Genomic DNA, 15143 nt, shown 5'->3' with positions numbered 1-15143 from the left:
AATGCCATGTTGAGGCTGTCGTTTTTAGCATCTACATGGATGTTAAAATGTATGGGGCGCCGTTTGTAAAGTGAAACATGCTGAAATTAACGGCAACATTTTTCCACATTTAGCTCAAAACAAGTCATTTTTTACAACATTTAGTAAAATATTTGTAACTTTTCATATTTAAAACAGAATTTTAAATGTTAAATCTAAATGTTAAATATTCAATCTAAATGTTAAATGTTAAATCTAAATGCTAAATGTTAAATGTTAAATCTAAATGCTAAATGTTAAACGTTAAATCTAAATGTTTAGGCTAACATGCAAATTTATTGCACGGATCAGCGGAAATACCAAAATACCATCCGGCCATACAAACTACGTCCCAAACTCCACCAACTGGGACTTAACTCCTCTCTGTGCAACTGGATTGTGGACTTCCTCACTAACCGTAGACAGAGTGTCAGAGTGGGTAAGAACACCTCTTCCACCCTTGTGGTCAACACCGGTGCCCCTCAGGGGTGTGTTCTGAGCCCTCTGCTATACACTCTCTTCACCCATGACTGTATTTCCTCCTGCGCGTCCAATCTCATTGTTAAGTTTGCAGATGACACTACAGTGCTCGGACTTATATCCAACAATGATGAGACAAACTATAGGACAGAGGTGCAACAACTAGAGTCATGGTGCCACGACAATAACTTGGTCTTAAACACCAAAAAGACCAAGGAATCATTGTAGATTTCCGGAAGAGGGGTCATAACAACCATCTGCCTCTCTTCATTGGCAGTGAGGCGGTGGAGAGGGTGAGCAGTTTTAAATTCTTGGGGGTAACTGTGACCGAGGACCTGTCCTGGGGCAACCATATCACCTCAGTTGTACGGAAGGCCCAACAGCGCCTCTACTACCTGAGGAGACTGCGGAGCGCACACATTCCCAGATCTCTGATGTTGAACTTCTACAACTGTGCCATCAGCAGCGTTCTGACGTATGGATTTCTAGTGTGGTTCCCCAGCTGCACCAAGGCCGATCAGCAAGCACTCCAGCGGGTGGTGAAAGAAGCTGGCAGAATTATTGGAACAAGTCTGCCAGAGATCAGTAATATCTTCCCCACTCGCTGTCTGAGGAGGGTGCACAGTATCCTGCGGGACCAACATCACCCTGCGCGCCACCTTTTCCATCTGCTGCCCTCAGGGAGAAGGTACAGGTCTATACAGGCCAGAACATCCAGACTGGCCAACAGCCTGTATCCACAGGCTGTGAGGCTCCTGAACTCTCTGCCCCCCTCTCACGGACAATAACCATATCCAACTTCTTAATAGCAATGAACTGGTCTGCATTGGTGCATCATATCTTTATTCTCTTCCCCCTCCTGGCCCCCCCCCCCTCTTTCTTAAATAGATAACTATCATATCTGATATCATATCTCACAGTACAATAATATTGAATGGGTTGCATTGTTGTATTTTGTCATGTTTCTCAGGTCTTTGTCTGAATTTCTACGAACATTATTGCTAAGGATTGTCTTATTGCATTGGAGTCACACTGGGTTAAATATGTACACTTGGGTTTTAAGGGGTATTTATTATTTTCTTCTTTTTTTTGGGTTGTATGGAAGCCCCAAACGCAATTTCATTGTTCTTGACAATGACAATAAATAAATAAATACTAAATACTAAAAAGCTTTCCGAAAACCTCCGGTGCAAAAGTGTGCCGGTGGTGGTCAGACACGTTCTCACTCCCAAAGCGTAATAATTTTCGCTAGGTGACAAATTGTCAACATTTTATGCTTTCGGGTACCCAACACGTTCCTAAATGACGGCATCGGAAAAAGGAGAGCACATGAGAACCGTTTGGACTCAATCTACACATGTTCGTTCATTTTCTAAAAATCGATTTGGAAAACACTATTTTACGTCATTTAACTGCTAGTAAAGGTTATGAATAAGGTTATAGTTAGGGATAAGGTTAGGTTTAGGGCTGGAACACATGGCTGAAACGTCTATTATGGCGGGACCGTCATTCCACTGGAATTCAGCCATAACCCGACCATGAGAAAGCACGTCCGGCAATTTAGCTGAAAACATCGGAAGATCCGTTTTGTCGGCCATTCAAAGGTTCAGCAGTAGTGCACTCTTAGCAGCTGCAGTCTCCACTTCACAATCGCTGCAGCACATGTCCAGCAAAATCGCTGGACATGCTCGTAGGCAAGAAGTGAAGTAGCACATGGCGGGGAGAAGTGAGGAGGAGAACAGACACAATTTTGCACCGGAGGTTTTCGGGAAGCTTTTATTTTGGTATTTCCGTTGATCCGTACAAAAAATTTGCATATTAGCCTAAACATTTAGGTTTAACATTTAACATTTAGATTTAACATTTAACATTTGATGAAAAGTTACAAATATTTTACTAAATGTTGTAAAAAATTACTCGAAAAAATATGTTTTTGTAAGGTTTTGAGCTAAATGTGGAAAAATGTTGCCGTTAATTTCAGCATGTTTCACTTTACAAACGGCGCCCCATGAAAATCACCCACAATAATTATTTTATCTGAGCTCAGAACTAAATCAGATATAAAGTCTGAGAAATCAGACAGAAACTCTGTGTAAGGCCCAGGTGGACGATAGATGAGAACAAGTAAGACTGGTTTCTGAGTTTTACAGCTGGGGTGGACAATGTTAAGCATCAGGCTTTCAAATGAATTAAAAGTCTGTCTTGGTCTTTCATTAATTAATAGGCTGGTGTGAAAAATTGCTGCCACACCTCCCCCTCGGCCTGTGCTTCGAGATTTCTGGTAGTTAGAATGACTCGGGGGTGTTGATTCATTTAAACTAACATAATCATCCTGCTGCAACCAGGTTTCTGTAAGGCAGAGCAAATCAATTTGTTGATCAATTATTAAGTCATGTGCTAACAGAGACTTGGAGGAGAGAGACCTAATATTTAATAATCCACATTTCACTGTTTTACTCTTTGGTTCAGATGTGGATACTGTATTGTTCTTTCTTTGTAATTGTTTATGTTTAAGTTGTTTGTTGATGGTTTTTAGTTTGTTTTTTGTCTTTTTGGAAGCTGACACAGTCTCTATGGAGATGGGTTTTTGGGGGGGTAGCAGGAGGAGAGAAGCTGCAGAGAGGCGTGTAAGACTGCAACTCTGCTTCCTGGTCCCAACTCTGGATAGTCATATTTTGGGGGGTTTAATAAATTTGTCCATATTTCTAGAAATGAGAGCTGCTCCATCCAAAGTGGGATGGATGCCGTCTCTCCTAACAAGACCAGGTTTCCTCCAGAAGGTTTGCCAATTATCTATGAAGCCCACATCGTTTCTGGGACACCACTGAGACAGCCAGCAATTTAAGGAGAACATGCGGCTAAACATGTCACTCCTGGTCTGATTGGGGAGGGGACCAGAGAAAACTACAGAGTCCCACATTGTTTTGGCAAAGTTGCACACCGATTCAATATTCCAATTCAGTAATCCTGGCCTCCAGAGCTCCAAATATGCTACATTTGTTACAGATATCATTACTGCTAAAGGAGGCCGAGGAGTAACTAAACATCTGACACAATGAGCAAGAAAGTGCAGGAGGGACAGGTGAAGTAGCCATGGTGCTAACGAGTCGGCTACGAGCTATGCTAAGCTAGCGAAACAGTACAGAGACAGAGAGTGAATACTTTGGCTATAACTTAGGTAGTGAGTACACAGAAAGTGTGCTTCGGATGAAGCACGTGAAGATTATACTATGAAAGAAGAATGTATTTAAAGGTTGTTAATTAAATTGCTAAGCAAATAAGCTACTCAGAAACACCACTGTGTTTGAGCAGGAACAGGAAGTGATACTCTACTGTAGAGCGAGCGAACACCAAGTGACAGCGCGACAGGTCGTTGTGTCCTTGGGCAAGACACTTCACCCATTGCCTACTGGTGGTGGTCAGAGGGCCCGGTGGTGCCAGTGTCCGGCAGCCTCACCTCTGTCAGTGCGCCCCAGGGTGGCTGTGGCTACAATGTAGCTGCCATCACCAGTGTGTGAATGTGTGAGTGAATGGGTGGATGACTGGATATGTAAAGCGCTTTGGGGTCCTTAGGGACTAGTAAAGCGCTATATAAATACAGGCCATTTACCATTTACCATGTCTAAGTTGTTCAGTAACTCAGTAAACTGAGTTCACAGTTAAAATCTGAAGTTGTGTCACAGCACTCTTACAGCCAGCTGTTCCAGCTGTTTTCTATTCAGTTTCTATTGTTGGGCATCTGATGAATGCGCCATCTCCAAATACTCGAGGTAATCCAAGTTTGCAGCTCTGTAGGGAATGTCTCGTTTTCGTGTGTGTGTGTGTGTGTGTGTGTGTGTGTGTGTGTGTGTGTGATTATGTAACTTCCTGTGTTGTGAAACTAGAGCAGATTTGCGGGAAATTCCTTCAGGATGTTTGATCACCGGTCACATGACCATCACATGACTCAATAACTGAGTAACTCAATTCAGCTAAGGCAGGAAATGAGTTACTGTTCTTTTGTATTTCCACATCTAAATGCCCCGCCCACCTCCACTGCACAATGACACTCCTCTGGCTGCCCCTGCTGGCTGAGTGCAGGCAGTGCACAGTGAGGGCATTAATGGTAATATTTATCAATTTACCAGTCAGCTGTTAGAGAGCGAGCCATGACACTGGAAACTAAACGTGTTCACAGTGCCTAACCTCAGGGGTATTAAAGCTGTGTGATGCTGGAGAACATCAGCGACGGAACGTGATGAAGACAGTGTACAGGTGTGCAGCAATATCAGGTGATCTGTCCACAGATTCACTTCCTCAGCCTGGATTTCATTTCCTGCTCCATGCTCACACCTGCAAGCTTGGCTCTGTGACAGAGAGGGGGGCACTGGCTGTCCAGGGGGCGGGGCTAAGAGGACAAGTCAGAAAACTGCAATTCTCACCTGCCAGGTAAACTCACAAGGCTTTGGAGATCATTTTGAGTCCAATCAGATTTTTATGCTGTGGTCAGAGCAGTGTTAAGAAGGTTACTTTTAAAATGTGTTTCACTACAGATTACATGGCCCAAAATGTATTTTGTAACGTATTCCGTTATGTTACTTAATGGGAGTAATGTATTCTGAATACTTTGGATTACTTGATATATTGTCATAGTTTTTACAACTACATGAATGTACTATTACTGTGTGATTTATTATGTATACAGATGTAAGCGTGCATGTGGAAATATGTGCGTATATGTTTGCAGGTGTATGCATAACTTGTACATATCTTTCTTGTGTAAATGTAAATTTGTCTGTTATTGTGTAAATACTTACACTATTGTGTACTTCACACACATGGAGAGATGCCAAACTGCCTTTCATTGTTCTTGTAACAGAGACAATAAAAAGCTTTTCTATTCTATTCTATTCTATTCTATTCTACATTGTTAGCTGGCTTTAGCTGAGGTTAGTTCACAGACTGCAGACTGTTAGAGTTGATGGATAGCAACTAGATTTTTAAATCTTAATATAAAATGAGTAACAATAGGGTGGAGATTAGGTAAGGCTGCACTTTTTACAGTGAGCTGGTATAGAAAACTGTTTCTGTATCAGCAATAAGTTTTCTTTCTGTCTGCTTTCAGAACAGCACATTACATTAAAAAACAATAAAAGTTTCTATTCCTATCTACTAATGTTATTTTTATTATTACATTCATACAAATGTTGTATTTGTTTGTTTTTCTGTGTGATTTTGTTGACTTTCATTCAGAGTTCAGGATGAAGGCGTTCTCCTTTCCTGAAGGAACACATGCAACCACAGGGTGGCGCTGCTCTTCCAAACAGCTCAAGTTACACCTCGGTTTCAAATCTCTGCCAGTTTATTAGGTATGCTAGTTTTCACTGCACAGGAAGAAGCTATTTGCTGCTGTCTCAGCTGCGCTGCACTCATGGCCTATTAAAGTAGCTGCCCTTGTGCTTATGAGCCATCGTCCTTTGACGTTGTTAGCCAACCTGTATCAGATACAAGCTACAGACCATCCAGGAGCAACAGTCCCTCCACAGTTACTCCAGAAGCTGCAGACTAGTTTGATTTGTCAAATCCTTCCTGTGTAAGAAATGCATGCTGGTGTACATGCATCAGGCGAAGGGTTCAGAGTAAGCATTATATTTTCTGCATCTATTTTCTGCAGAGTCATTGCATGAAGGCAGACATGAGGAGAGGTGAGATGGAGCAGCTGATTGTAGCAGGCTAACAAAAGTAAACTGCTCACCCTGCAGTCGAGTTATTCACCCCACTGCCCACGGCTCACTGCCTTTTCGAATTCAAATGTAAAAAACTTTATTGACTGCAAATATGTGTGGACAGAATCTGGGTCTGCTACACTGAAGAAGAGCCACACATAGTATGGCAGATGTAACCAGTGTTGCCAACTCCTCAGTAAGGAAAATCGCTATTGGCTGTCCTAAAAGTCGCTAGAAGTCGCTAAATGACGTCATCGTCTAATTTGCATAATTGGTCATGCTAATCTAATTGTAACCTATGTTGTTGGAGAGAGAAATAACATCGTGGAAGAGACATAAAGTGAGTAAAAAACGTCCTAAATGCATTTAGAGTTTATTTAGAACTACAAATTAAATTCTTTTAGCAATTATTGTTTTTTTTAATGTCACAATTCCAACCCTGCTCCTTTACCCGGGCTTAGGGTTGCCAACTCCCTGAAAAATAAATATGGGACACCTCATGGCCAGGGCTGGGCGACCCGATAGTCTTCACCCTTCCCAGTGTGGGGAATTTTTTAGCTCTTTTTTTGTGTGTGAAATTATTTTTTTCACCATTTGACAAAGTGCGTCCCTTTTCAGCTCAATACTTTTGTTTCTAAATACGGAACGATTCCGTTTTTCAAGGGACGGTTGGCAACCCTACCCGGGCTTGGACCGACAAAAGTGACCCGAAATAGGCATTCTGGTGGAGTTACTTTGTGTGTGTGTTTCTAAGTAGTTTTAAACCTTGTGATCCACAAAACAGCATAAGAATAAAAGAAGAGCTGACTGCGTTACAGCACCCGCTGCTTGTTGAGAGTAAAAGCGATACGCGCTTTCACGTGTTTTTTAGCGACTTTTTTTAGAAAAAAAGTCACTAAGGGGTCTGAAAACTCGCTATAGCGACAAAGTCGCTAAGTTGGCAACACTGGATGTAACTTAGTTCGAAAACAGCTTAATGAATTTCCTAAAAATTGGTGTGCTTTGTGAATAGTTGGAGACACCTACTGGTCAAATACCGCACCTACATTGTTAGGGTTCCAAATCGCTACACAGTGCATGCCTCAGCAAAGGAAAATAATCCCTAGATGGATGTTGGTGCACGTGAGCGATGCTGTTGTCAATTCTAAATGTCTCTTAGTGAAAACATTCTTATAGTGGTAATTGTCAATATGTAGTATTATTGTAAGCAGTACTAGCATGAAATCTACAGGCATTTTGGTGCATCAATCCGGTCGTTCAGTCTGACGTCACTAGCCGTGTCTGGGCCTAAACTCCGCTGCAGGTCCATATATCAAACGATCACTATGGCATTACTGAGAGTTGAAAAACTGTCTAAAGTCTTTCATCTTTAATAAAATGATCAGCCTTCTGATGATCAGTTTAACATCCAGGCATCCATGAAAACGGAATTTATGACATTTAACGGAGTTAGAAGTTAGCAGGGAGTTAGCTCGCTAGCTTCTATCTAAATACAATATAGCATGTCCTGACTGCGGGGTTTTGGAAACAAATTAAAACGTACAGCTCTGCTATCACTTCCAACATAAATGAAGACAGAAAACTAAACAGCAGTGACGTTTGTAGGGTTACTGACGTTTGGCTAGCTGGAAGTAGGATTCGTCACGTCATCACTTAACGACCGGATAGTAACTTTTTTTCATGAGTAGCCTTTTTGGTTAGGATGCTACGCTAATACTAGTTAGCTAGTCAGGTGCTTTCTGGCACACACCTAGCTCTATTTCTCTATGAGATTGTAACTGTTCTAATCCTTGTTAACAGAACTGAATGTTGCAGTTGTATGACACACTGTTGATGACAACTGTGTGCTACTTTGTATCAGTTGGAAGCTGTTATGTACAAGTTTTACTTGATGTTCTTGCATAAAAAGAATGATAAAAAATTATGTTTGTTTTCTAAGATAAAAGCTCATGTCTTTACTAGAGATGGACCGATCCGATATTACGTATCGATATCGGTCCGATACTGACCTAAATTACTGGATCGATATCGGAGAAAAATAAAAAATGTAATCCGATCCATTAAATATCACGAAAGCACCTCACAAAACTTGCAACACGCCGTAATTCACCTCAGAACGTTAGCAGACACTCACACACACACACACACTCACACACACACACACACACACACACACACTAACAGACACACACACACAAAGACACACACACTAGCACACACACACACACACTCACACACACACTAACAGACACACACACACACAAAGACACACACACTAGCACACACACACTCACACACACACAAACACACTCACAGACACACACACACACAAAGACACACACACTAACAGACACACACACACACACGCAAAGACACACACACACACACTAACACACACACACTAACAGACACACACACACTAACAGACACACACACACACACACACACACACACTAACACACACACACTAACAGACACACACACACACTAACAGACACACACACACACACACACACACTAACACACACACACTAACAGACACACACACACACTAACAGACACATTCCTGAGCTGGTTGTGTGTTGATGTTAGCCGACCAATAAGAAGCAGCTTCAGTCCCTGTGAGGAGTCCAGCGGTTTTCCCATTTTCGGTCAAAGTCCAGGCAGGGTGTGTGTGTCTGTTAGAGTGTGTGTGTGTGTCTGTTAGTGTGTGTGTGTGTGTCTGTTAGAGTGTGTGTGTGTGTGTGTTAGAGTGTGTGTGTGTGTGTGTGTGTGTCTGTTAGTGTGTGTGTGTGTGTGTGTGAGAGTGTGTGTGTGTTAGTGTGTGTGTGTGTGTGTTAGTGTGTGTGTGTGTGTGTGTGTGTTAGTGTGTGTCTGTTAGTGTGTGTGTGTGTGTGTCTGTTAGTGTGTGTGTCTTTGTGTGTGTGTGTGTCTGTGAGTGTGTTTGTGTGTGTGTGCTAGTGTGTGTGTCTTTGTGTGTGTGTTAGTGTGTGTGTGTGTGTGTTAGTGTGTGTGTGTGTGTGTGCTAGTGTGTGTGTCTTTGTGTGTGTGTGTGTGTCTGTTAGTGTGTGTGTGTGTGTGTGTGTCTGTTAGTGTGTGTGTGTGTGTGTGTCTTTGCGTGTGTGTGTCTGTTAGTGTGTGTGTGTGTGTGTGTGTGTGTGTGTGTCTTTGCGTGTGTGTGTCTGTTAGTGTGTGTGTGTGTGTGTGTGTGTGTCTTTGCGTGTGTGTGTGTGTGTGTGTGTGTGTGCTAGTGTGTGTGTGTGTGTGCTAGTGTGGTTGTGTGTGTGTGTGTGTGTGTGTGTGTGTGTGCTAGTGTGTGTGTGTGTGTCTGTTAGTGTGTGCTAGTGTGTGTGTGTGTGTCTGTTAGTGTGTGTGTGTGTGTGTGTGTCTTTGCGTGTGTGTGTGTGTGTGTCTTTGCGTGTGTGTGTGTGTGTCTGTTAGTGTGTGTGTGTGTGTCTGTTAGTGTGTGCTAGTGTGTGTGTGTGTCTGTTAGTGTGTGCTAGTGTGTGTGTGTGTGTCTGTTAGTGTGTGTGTGTGTGTGTGTGTCTTTGCGTGTGTGTGTGTGTGTGTGTGTGTGTGTCTTTGCGTGTGTGTGTGTGTGTGTGTGTGTGTGTCTTTGCGTGTGTGTGTGTGTGTGTGTGTGTGTGTGTTAGTGTGGTTGTGTGTGTGTTGATCACTTCAGTCTGACACAATCAGAAATAATGATATTGATGATGATGATGATAAAGGAGCACTTAAGCTTCCACACTGAGGTCAAAGGTCGTGCTGCGATGGGATGAAGGTTGAAGGTCACGTTCACCTGCAGTCCCTCCGGCGTCCAGCAGAGGCTCCAGCAGTCGCTTGGTCCCCGTGCACTTTTCTTTTATTGTGACGATGATCTCATTCGACAGCTTCCTGTGGACCGCTGCAGGGTTCACCTCCACCATCAGCAGACCTTTTCACAATAAAAGCCTAATGCTCTAAATGTGCCATGAGCTCTGCTCCTGCACTGACAGTGAAGCTGTGCTGGCAGAAGCCACTTCCTGCATGAGCATCAACACGAACAGGTGTTTGTGTTCAACTTCACTTCCTGTCCTGCAGACGCAGATTTCAGGTTTAACGCCCGCACTCCACACAGGAAATAGCATTTTTTGGTCTCTCAGTAGGAACCTGTGCTAACGTCTGAACTCACACAGGCGTGTCTGCTGATTCTATGGCAGTGGTTGTTTATGGGAAAGGCGTTCAGACTGATGAAGGTCTGAGCAGAGCAGTGTGAGGAGGAGGAGACAGCGCTCCATCTCCTTAAAAAGGCAAACGCAGCAGGGCGGGGGGACCGGCTGCTGAAAACAGGAAGAAGAATGTTTGGACTGTTGTGTCCGGACATCAGGCAGCAAAGACCAACCCTTTTATGGTGTTATGGACAGAGGAATTCTGGGAAATGTAGGAGGTGAGAAACAGGAAGGAGTGAAACATGAAGATCTCACTGAGTCCTGAAACACGAAGCAAGACTCATTAGAGCCAGTTTCAGCTTCCTGTGGTCAGCAGCACTGGAAACAGTGACGATGGTTCCTGTGTGGCTTCATCAGGACTTCTGGTGCACTCGAGGCTTGCAGCATTTGTTCGTGCACAGCTCTCTGAGCTCTGCACCCCGATTGGACCGCTGCAGCAGCTCAATTCTTTCCTTTTTCAGTCATTCTAGAGATTTGCTGCCGTGCTCAGATCTTTGTCCTGCTCATGACCCGGTTTGGGATGGACGGCCTCGCGCTGATACACTTTGGCGCACTTGGTGCTTCGTTCTAACGCATCTTTGCTAACCGTGCCTCTGAAACCAGCCATGACCTGTGACCTTTAACCTGCTCACTGAGGCCTGTAGAGTCTGAGCTCAGGGTCTGTCTTTGGGGTGGAGTTGGTGGGGAGGAGATTGTATCAATACACCTGAACGCTGCAGAAAAAGTCGCCGTACTCTCACAGCTGATGATCAATAATCAGAGGATTGATTATCAGCTGATTATCCGCACCTGGCTGCTGCGGATTCCTGAGGGAGCGGTGAGGGTGGAGTTAGGTCACTGATCGGTTGTAGTTTGGAGCAAAGAAGCTCTCCTATTGGCTGAGAGATTCGAGCGAGTCGAGGGTTCATCAGGAAATACATCACTGACACTGAGCACTGAACAGGTGACCTCCTGTGTGAATCCTGAGCAGTTCATCATTCTTGGTAACGAGCCTCTTCTCCATGGAGACGGTTGCTGAGGCTGATGGGTATCGTAGTGTTTGGAGACGAGGCGCCGGGCAGAGGGAGGAATGTGTCCGGGTCTCTGCTTCTCCTTAAAAGGAAACTTTACTACGACCAAATCAAAACTTCCTACAACAGAGGCTCCGCCCTCCTTACAACTCCTCAGGAACAGAAAGGCCAGGGGAAAAAATGAGGAGAAATTCAACCTAAAACCACAGACACCAGGGGAAGTGTCTGTCTGTGGCTCCAAATAAGGAAGGAGGTCAGTAAATAAAGGAGACTTGGCCCCAGCCCTCCTCCTCCTCGTGTAAAGGGAGGAAGCACAGTGGGTGTGGCGGTGGCATCCCGCTGCTGTCCTTGTTTAGCTGTGCAGCGTTCATCCAACACATCCTTCACTGCTTCATGCATCACCACAGCATTTCCTCCTCTTTAGCTCCACCGAGCAGAGGTCAGAGGTCAGAGGTCACCTGCTAAATACCCCAGAAAGAGACTTAAAGCACGCACAGAGAGAGAGAGACAACTGCAAACAGAGGATCAAATACACAGACTGTATATAAACAAGGGCTGGCTTTTATTCTGTAGCGCAGCCTTCTGGGACGTGTTGGTACGAGAGCCTCACAGCAGGAGCTCAGTGTGTGGGTCTGTCAGCTGCTGCTGAGCTGGACGAGCAGCTGACAGCTCCTCAGCATGACTGCAGAGACAGTTTAAAGGCGGACAGTGACGTGAGGAGCTGATGACGTCTGAGTCAGAGCTGATATTGAACAGAAATCAGAGGGACGTTTACTTCTTATATTTCCACACGTTGATTATCATCTGCATGCACAGTTTCACACTCTCACACTGCAGTGGGGGAAATTTATGGTTCAGCATCCAGCCAAAGGAGCTTTAATGCTGGGAATGCTGGACTCAGGGTCCCACGTTGAAGACAAGTGGAGTGCGTGCTGCATTCAGGACGCGCTGTAGCGTAAACAGATGATGTCACCTCCTTGGCGTGCTGCTGAGGCGTGTACAGTCTGTGTATGAATGAACACGATACACAGCCATATGAGGAGCTGCGAGCGCCAGTGAAAGGGGGGGGGGTTACATGGACAGTATGGCGGTGAGGAGAAAGTACCTGGAGATGAAGAGTGACGCGCATCAGAGAAAGGTTCAGCTCTTCAAAAAGGAGGCGCTCAGTATCCAGGGCCAACCGTGTCACTGTTTACAGTTTTAGAGTGACCTTTGGCCCCCAGCACTCGGCTCTGTTTTGAAGTCTGATGTACCTTTCCAGGTGTCGCCTCTGAGGCCCTCCCTGAGCCGTCGTGCATCAGTCACACCCTCAGAGTCGTTTGTGTTTGCGCTCAGCTCACCGAGAATGTAAATCTGTTGGCAGCAGCACAGCTGAGAATGGAAACAGGCCAGGGGAGGGGTCAAAGTTCATCTGAGAGTCAGCTGGAGTCCGAGCATGCCGAGAGATCCTGAATCCTTCAGACAGGAACCCCGAGGACCACGACCACAGTGCACAGAAACACACATCACTCTATAAAAGTAGAAACTAATAGAAATACACTTCAGACTGCTGTGTGTGTGTGTGTGTGTGTGTGTGTGTGTGTGTGTGTGTGCGCGTGTGTGTGTGCGTGTGTGTGTGTGTGTGTGCGCGTGTGTGTGTGCGCGTGTGTGTGTGCGCGTGTGTGTGTGTGCGTGTGTGTGTGTGTGTGTGCGCGTGTGTGTGTGTGTGTGTGTGTGTGTGTGTGTGTGTGTGTGTGTGTGTGTGTGTGTGTGTGTCAGCAGCTGAAAGGAGGTCATTCTCTCGGTCTCTTTAAAGACCAGCTGCTGACAGTAAACACAGCTGCACTTCAGCACCTGCTGAACCAGGACCAGGACTGGGTCTCAACGGGGTCACATGTAGTTTGAGCTGAAGTCTGTTGCAGCGCTAACAGAAACGCGTGCCCACCGTGTCGAGTTTCCTTGGAGACGGAGGGTGAGGACAAGCAGGGTGTCGGGGAGGGCTGAGGTGTGAGACACTGTCAGCAAACAGCGTCTGACCTTTACAGCACGACCCTGGTCCATCCACTCAGAGGCCCAGGAACACCCTGGAGACATGTGGCTGAATAGCTGGAACAGCTGGAACAAACACGCAGTCACCAGTCCGCCACATCAAACATCAAGTACCATCAATATGTCTGCGTCGCTCAGCTCAATATTAAAAGGAGAGAAGAAACACTGAGGACAAGGCGGGTTGCACAGCGGCTTGCAGGTGCCGAGGCCCACCTGAACGCAGGACTCGCAGTAACAGAGCTCACTGTGAGTACGGCGTGCTGCCAATCAACTCCGGCGCATCACAATCCAGGTGACCGCTGCGCTCGGCCATCGCTCAAACACAGGTCTTGCCTCTTCTCTGCAGGTGTGCATGGACCTGCGTGGTCTAGCATCCACCCTTCAGTCGGACAGGCCACGCCCCTAATAATGCAAACTGAAGTCATGAAAAAGAAAATGCTTCAGCCTTATCTGGCAGAAATTATTTATTATTTAACCCTTTAAGACCTACCAGAGAACCAAGCCCGCCAGAGCTTATATTATATGTTTACCTGCTGTGGAGCCATTTTTGGGAGCATTTCAAGTTGCTATACATCAATACAACCATTACAGCCCAGATTTTAATAATATGCATGCATTAAGTGCATAGAAATTACATAAATTGCAAAAAAGTGCAATAAAGTACAAAAAAATTGAAAATCGTTTTTGTTTTTTAACATATATTTGTAGTTAGAGAAATTTCAGAGGCTTATCCCTCAAAACTGTAAATACAAAAAAGTTGCACAAAATAGTTTCCCACCACAGGAAATTTATTTTGAGTGTCTTCATAGTTTTATTTTTGAAATTCTATTCTATTTGAAATCCAATTTCTATACACTGCAGGAAAAACGAAAATAAATATTATAGTGCAAATTTGCAAAAAAGCAGCATGTGCATCAAAATTAACTATTTCCAGCAGTGCAATATGAGTCCTCAGCATCCCAGAAACGACACAAAGTCATAAAGTCAAAGATAACTTTTAAAAACACCAGAATAAGCTCATGAGGCCCTGATGGTAAAAAACTACATTTCCGCGAAAATGATGTCACTTCCGGTTTCGGACAGGTCATGGCGGATATGCGATAGTTCATGTTGATGGACGTAGGAAGTGTTACGAACAGCTGATCAGATCGGCAAAGCTGTTTCTGGAATATTATGTTTTAGTTCCTGCAAGTGCTTTTTATGCAGTTTTTGCAAAGCTTTATGTGGAAGGAAACCGTGACCGAGGACAAGCTGATGGCATCAGATGTAAGTACAACTCCTCCGGTTTCATATGCAAAAAAAATTATTGCGCTAGCTTACGTGGTTGCAGAGCTACCGGGATTTAAAAATAGTTACGCAAAACGGAGCATGCCCGCTCTGACCGGCTTTAAAGGGTTAATTATTATTTTAATTTTGGTTTATATCCCAGCTGTTAACGTGGAGGGGGCAGGGCTTATGAGGCATACCGCCAGCAGCCTGCAGGGGGCGATGCACGTTTCATTCATTCATCATTGTAACTGCCAGAGGAGTTGCTCTTCAACCCCAATCACAGTGAAAGTAGGACTTTCACTGAGTAATCTGATTACTCTGGCTGTGTAATCTGATTACTCTGGGTGTGTAATCTGATTACTCTGGCTGTGTAACCTGATTACACTGGCCGTGTGATCTCCAGGAGCCCTCGGCGCTCCTCTCTC

This window comes from Aulonocara stuartgranti, assembly GCF_965226115.1.
Source record: "Aulonocara stuartgranti genome assembly, chromosome: 8".
Lineage (NCBI taxonomy): Eukaryota > Metazoa > Chordata > Actinopteri > Cichliformes > Cichlidae > Aulonocara > Aulonocara stuartgranti.
This window is presented reverse-complemented; position numbering follows the sequence as displayed.